The sequence below is a fragment of the Quercus robur genome, chromosome 5 (assembly GCF_932294415.1).
Source record: "Quercus robur chromosome 5, dhQueRobu3.1, whole genome shotgun sequence".
Lineage (NCBI taxonomy): Eukaryota > Viridiplantae > Streptophyta > Magnoliopsida > Fagales > Fagaceae > Quercus > Quercus robur.
The window spans coordinates 41,323,195-41,330,524 of record NC_065538.1 but is presented as its reverse complement, the minus strand read 5'-3'; positions in this window follow the sequence as shown (position 1 = coordinate 41,330,524).

Here is a 7,330-nt window from a genome sequence, read left to right as displayed (position 1 = left end):
CCACTTCATACTCATCTGGATTTTTCTACCTTAAGCCTAAGTCATCAGCTTTGACTAGCGCTTTTCGTTCGAATTGCATTCAGACTTTGCTGGTAAGTCACTTCAACCTTTCTCTATTACCTTTGATATACAAGGCCCATAAAATCAGACGAGTAGAGTGGACTTAGCATTATTTCATCATTGTAGGTGTAAGATTAAGTGAGTCCGAGTCCTCCAATAGTCCCTCGTCGTCCAAACATAGAAAACTGGACGACAAAGGGTTACCTCCAAGTGTTAGCACATATTTGCTTGATAATGTTCTATCTTTAGAGTCGTCACATATTGGCCTGTCTAAAGATGAGTTGAGGGAGGACTTGTTTAATGCTGAGTCTTTTGAGGCCAATTCAAAATTTGGATTGTCAGGCTTAACTTTAGCAAGTGGAGATGATGATTCTTCTTCGTCTGAGGGCCCTGATTGTCACTTTATCTTGCTTGATGATTGGGAGGTGAACAAGCATTGTTCTTCCCTTTCTTCTAAGAGGTTACTTAAGATACAGTCTGAATCTCAAATCCCCCATAATGTTCCTACTAGGTTAGCCAAGGTTAGAGAGAAGTGTTACTCCCATGATGGCGAAGGTGTTGGATTTTATGAGGCTTCTTTTGTAAGTGGGTTAAGACTTTCACTGAATCACCTCACTAGGAGGTTATTAAGGAGGTTAGGCATAGCTATATCTCACTAGCACCTGATTCTTGGCGTGATTTTATGGGGACTCAGATAATATAAGGGATCATGAGTGAGGGTTAAGGGACCCTTTCCTTGAATGAGTTTCTATACTGTTATAAACCTGTTTGAGTCCCTAAAGTGAAGGGTATGTATTACTTCAAGTGTTGGAAGGAAGAGTGTAAGTTAGTTATTGAGATTCCATCTTCCAATATGGATTGGAAGGAAATTTTTTTCTTCGTCAGTGGTACTAATAGGTATGTAGCCTTAAGGAAGTTAGTACTGTAAAACCAATGGACTATACTTGGGGATTATTGCCAAATTTTGGTGAGTCAAAATTTATTATTCTCCTAACGATTTATTATTCTCCTAACGATTGTCAAAAGAATAATAAATCTCACAACTTCTATTTACATGAACTATTAATCCTGAGAGAATAATGGATCTAATCATGAAGTGTAGGTTGCTTTGATATATCAGGAGTGAGATCTAAAGTCATGATCAAAACCTTAGTATGTTGGGCAGCCACATTTAGTGTTGATGAAACATATATTCTTAAGATGGAATTCATAATCTCTTAACGGAGATATAAAATATTCCCTTGGGATAAGTTTAATGGGTTTGGTTATTCAGAATGTCAGGCCTAATTACTTTAGTAAGGAGTTACTAAAGTATATATTTATGAAATTGGATTTTATAAATATATGATGAATAACTTAAAGGATTAAACTGTGTACTCAAGGATTAAGATGTAGTAATCTTCAAAGTGGCAGTCTACATTCATGACTTTGTATTACTACAAATATTTTATGAAGGGGTTGCATGTATAATAAATTCTTGGGATATAATTTACTAACAAGGCCTAGAGTGCAATTATATTTATATAGTGGTATTAAATATAATTAATGATAACTTTGGACTTGTCAAAAGTTGACAGAGAAGCCCAAGGCCCATTGGAGCTAGAGTCTTATTTGTTCCCTTTTGGTCCCACTCCAAGGCACATACTAAAGCCCAATTGGAATGGCCTAAAAGATTAGTCCAATTAGATAATCAGTTAAATACAAGAAGAGAAACATACAGAATTTCATAAGAGTTTTTCGTAAGGAATTAAATGTTGTGTATGTGAGTTTAAGCCACTCTCTTGTTCTCCCCTTGGAAACTAATTAAGATACCACACTTCAACGCTCACTTGTTCTTGAATTCTGAAATTTGCATAATACATGTTATCAATTGCGAATGAAGTAGATTCGTTAATTTTCCATTGCGTATGTTTTATATGCGATACAAACATGTCTTTTTCCAACATCCATATCTTTAAAAAGTCGAAAAAGATAAGCTTTATCTCAATCAGGAAGCTCCTGGGCCGAGCCAAGCATTTGGGCCAATCGACACATACCATGTACTGATCGGCACTCTTGGGTGACAGGCCTGCGTTCGAGTTTTGGTTCAATTTGGACTCTTTTTTTGAGGATTTTTGAGCTAGAAATTGTACGTAGACGTGTTTTTGATTCGTATTCTAAAACTTAATCCATTTTTCTTGATATTTAGATCTTTAAAGTGATAATTATCTTATAGATAAATATTCCAAAAAAGACTTAATTATCCATAACTTCTTTGTTATCTGATTATCCACTTTATTCCCATGCAAGCAGGCTTATTTTTTATACTAACCAACAATTAATCATAGAATTATTTAATTAATTTTAATTTTTTAACTAATCAGAATTAATTTAAATTAATCATGCATGGTCGGTTCCACCCAAACAAAATGCATGCAAACTGTGAAAACTTGATCTTTAGATATCTTTCAATCTGACAGTCCAATTTAAGAATCAAACATATCATCGTGATCGTTAGAATTTCAAGATCATTTTTATGATATGCAATGAATGAATTAATGCATATAAATTTTGGGTGTATGAATGGTTACTCTAGCCATCTTCCAAGATTTAATTATGGGTGCAAAATCGAATGTCTACAGTGGGGTGGTGAAGACCGAAGAGAATTCAATTATAAGATTGGAGAAACATATAAATCATGTTTTGAAACTTTTGTATCCTTTTTAGAACTTGCTATAATGGTCACAATCACAATTATAAGGGTTTTATTAAAGTATGTTCTTAAGGACATACATTAGTAAATCATTTTAGAAATTTTTTTATAGGAAAATAAAAAGTTAACTAATTTTTTTGGCAATGTTATCAATTTCTCATAAAAGTTTCTTAAAATAAATAATTAATGTAGGACAAAATTTAGTTACAAAATTGGTTGTAGTTTCAGACTACAATTTTACTTAATATCTTTATTTAGATGTGAATTTTGACATATCCACCATTGAATTACATCTTCTTCTTCTTCTTCTTAATATCTTTGGATTTCTTCACTAAAATAATAATAATAATAATAATGCATGAAGATATGTATATATGTATGTATATATATTGTAGTTTGAATTTTTCTTACTTAATTTTGTTTAATGCCCCCCCAACCGAATTGTCGGTAAACAAAAGTACTGATTTTCCACAAGTTGAATAGATAAAGATTAAGTCATTGGTACTGTCTTCACATGCGATGTCCCTGTCTCTCTTAGGGACACCATAATTATTGCCATTTTTTTTTGGTGTGGCTAAATTATTGTCATTATTATTTTATGAGAAAGTTGCATCTTTATTCAAACTTCAGAGAGAGAGAGAGAGAGAGAGAGAGAGAGAGCACTGGGGCAGACGATCATGCTCCAACGTAAACTACACCCAAGATGACAGTATCCAAGAAAAGAGGGAAGAGATAAGTCATAGGATATGCCCCCAGCAATTACAACCTAGTCCACAATGCAAGTTGTGAACAATTCTTACAAAATAAAAAGGATAACTTTTTTTTAAAAACATTTAAAAAAACTCTTCCAGGTGTAATTTTTTCGAAAACTCCCAGTGTAATTTAAATAGTTATAACAATAGAGGGGGATTTGAGTTCTGATTCTTTTATTAAAGTAATGCGCGTATATTATGCTACTAAATTACAAAATTCTTGAAAAACACACACATACATATTCTTAACTATGTCAATTACAACATGATAATTTAATTTGTTTCATATGCTCTAATACCATGATAGTTTATCACTAGTCCTTAAAAAAATTTATATGCAAAAATAAATTGTGAAAAGATATGTATCATTAAAATTATCGAAATGGATAACATATGTACGTCTTTGATTTTCAAGGGAGCTAAGGAGACTTGAGTCCCATTATTGAAGATCTACACCCAACCCATTTATGTCCCAAGTAAACTACAAACTTCAGATGGTGACACAACCCGTCCATCTATAATTCATAGAAAACGACAAATATCTTGGAAAAAAAATTTGTTATCTTGGTTAGAAAAGAAAAGAAAACATCCGTCCTCCTTTGACGATCGTATTAAGAAGAATTGCGTATCAAAATTTAATTAGACCAAATTGCACGTTAGGTATGTGAAAATTGTACATAATCTCTGTTAACCATTTGGAATCAATGTTTGAGTTTTGAACAACTTGTGACGATGGGACCCTTGCGTAGATTATAAACAGTTGTTGGTCTACGCTTTCTTTGCCATTAATTTTTCCTAGTTGGACGAACCATAACTAGAGGGAGATTATTACACCTTTATCACTTCAAATGATTAAAAGACAAACAAACACAATTATTATAGTAAAAACAACCCCAAAATTGGATTTTGTAATAAACCCATTCACTGAAAAGGCAAACAAATCACGATGACTTGAGAATTAAGAGTCTTCACCAAGGTCTTCAACGTCACTCTCTCCAATACAATAATAACATATATATATATATATATATATATATATAGTTTGTTGCCTTCTCGACTCGCGCTTTTTCTTGCAAAGTAGTACTAAGCATGATTGACTCCATTGCCCATTGAATTTGTGCTCGATCCCAATGCCTTGTTGAATTGAATGATGACTCGTGGTTGAAATTGCTACCGTAAGAGGTTTGGTTTGGCCACCCATGTCCAACGGTCATTCTCTATGAAATTTCTTCACCAGCAACAGCCAAACAGCAAGGACTTGCTTGACTTTGGGTTCTCTTGTTACGATAATATAAGCACAATTTATTTAGATTCTATGGTGAATGATGAGGAAAAGGATATGACACTACCAGCCGTTTGGGCAGACTTTTCTTCTAACAAATCATTTTTTAGTCTGTTTTATTTGGGCTTGTGAAAAATCTAAAGCCTAATTTTTTTTTTTTGATCGGAATCTAAAGCCTAATTTGAGCTAAGAGCTACATGTTGAAACATGAAATAGCGGGTGTCTAAAGTCATAATTTAATTTAAGGAGCATTTATTACTTTCTTCTTCTTCTTTTCACCTTTTGTTTAGGAGTATTAAAAATGTTGGTTTTATTGACTATCAAGCAGCCAGCAAGTTTTTCAAGTACATCATTTTACAATACATGAAAAAAGAAAAACAAAAGAAGAATGTAAACTCTCCTCACGCCTGCCGATAGATGAGGGAAGTAGCTAGAGTGGTTAAAATTGATTTTGGGAGGAAAACCAAGCAAGATCCGTGACTTAATTATTTGCTAAGTAATTGATTAGAGGCAGGAGATGAGTATATCAATAATATTTTTCAATCTTTGAACCATTTGGTATTTGTTACTTAAATTTTAGGTTTTTTAAAATTCATTGCAGATGTCAAAACTTAGTGTGATGGTAAGAGCATTCACATTAGTCCATGTCTAACAAAAAAAAGTGTAGAATTTACATAGTTTTGCCTAAAAATGACTTTACCATGTAAATTTATACTGACACTATTCATTCTACATATAGTTGTTTATTCCTTTTTGATGTATTTTGAAGATGAAGAAAGAGAGTGGATGATGGTTGTTGTGTGTGAAGAAATAGAAACAATTAAAAAATATCAAGAAAAAATTATATTTTAATGAAATATAGTATAAAATTGATAATATTATGTGTGGTGTTTTGAAAAGTAGGTATGCAAAATAGAAAAATATTGTTTATTACTTCTTTTTTTTGACTTTTTGTTTAGGAGTATTAAAAATGTTGTTTTATTGCCTAAAATTGACTCACATAAATTCGAATATAATTGTGTAAATTTACAAGTTTGCTACAATAACCATGTAAATTTATATTGACACTATTTATTTTACATTTAATTGCTTATTATTTTTTTTACGTATTTCGAGAATGAAAGAAAGAGAAACTATTTAAAAAAAAAATTGTATTTTAATAAAATGTAGTTGTGGGGCCCGGCCCAAAAATGATGGGCTATTCCAAGCTCAGGCCCGTCCGAGGAGCGTCCTGTCCAACGAAAAGCCTCATATGAAGCGCTATTCAACCCCAATAGCGTCAAGGAAACCTGTCCGAGGAGTAACTCTTCCTCGGACATCGCGAAGCCCAGACGAGAAACTTGCCCCAGCCATTTCAGCTCGTCTTCCCAACATATAAAACGAATTAAATTCAAAATATCTCACGGAAGGCTACCACCACATTAATTGCGCCCCAACCACCCTCTTGGCCGCATTAATGAGGAAAAGACTCCTGAACAGTACCGCCTTGGCCTCTGCAACTCACAAAGGGTCTGATGAGGGCGTCTGATGGGACAGGTGCTCGAGTGGATGCTTGGATGATTAATAGGTGTAAGGCTGGGATGAAAAGAAGAAAAATATATAATGTAGTGGAGTCCCTCAAAGAAGGGGACGGGAGAACTGTATCAGGAACGAAAAAGAAATAAAATCAGACTTGAGAAAGATCCATTCTGGTGTTTTTCTATTTTCCTTTTGCAAACCATACTGCCCATGCATAAGACCAAACAAGTTCACTGAGGCCAAGTTCTTTGACCCATCCTCTACAAATAATTATTGTGGGTTGCGCTTTGGGCCAGGGCCTAATCAACACAAGTTGGGCCAGGAAAATCGTGTAACCACAATTGGCGCCGTCTGTGGGAAGAGCTAGGGCATCAGCTAGTGCAACAGTCGAGCATGGAAGAACTAGATCCACACCAGGAGGATCCTCACCAAGCTAACTCCAAACGAACACGACCTGCCGAGTCCTAGAGGCAAAATAACCCAACCAACCCAGGCGGTAGGGGGAATCGTGAGGGGAGTGTGCATACCACCCGGACGAGCCAGAGTCACACTCAGACAGGAAGTCACGTGTCTCAGAGGCGAAATAGTCACCAGGCCATGCAGCGAGAGATAGATGACCTAAAAAGGAAGTTACGACGTGCGCAGCGAAGACGATCTCCCTCTGACTCAGGCGAGTCTTCTAATCCGGAAGACGTGAGTTACAGACGAAGGTCAAGGACCCCCCCAAGCGAAACCTTTTCTTACGAAAAGGAACCACGCCTTGTACGGAAGTATGAGCGCCCGTCCAGCAAAGGTTCGGGGAGCGACGCCATGAAGAAGGCGTTGGATCAGGTCTCAAGATCACCCTTCACGAATAGAATCGAAGGGGCTAAGATGCCAAGACGCTTCAACCAACCGGCGTTCTCCATTTATCACGGCAAAGCAGACCCGGTGGAGCACGTGAGTCAGTTTAATCAAAAGATGGCAATTTACTCGCAAAACGAGGCCCTGATGTGCAAAATCTTCCCCTCTAGCTTGGGATTGATG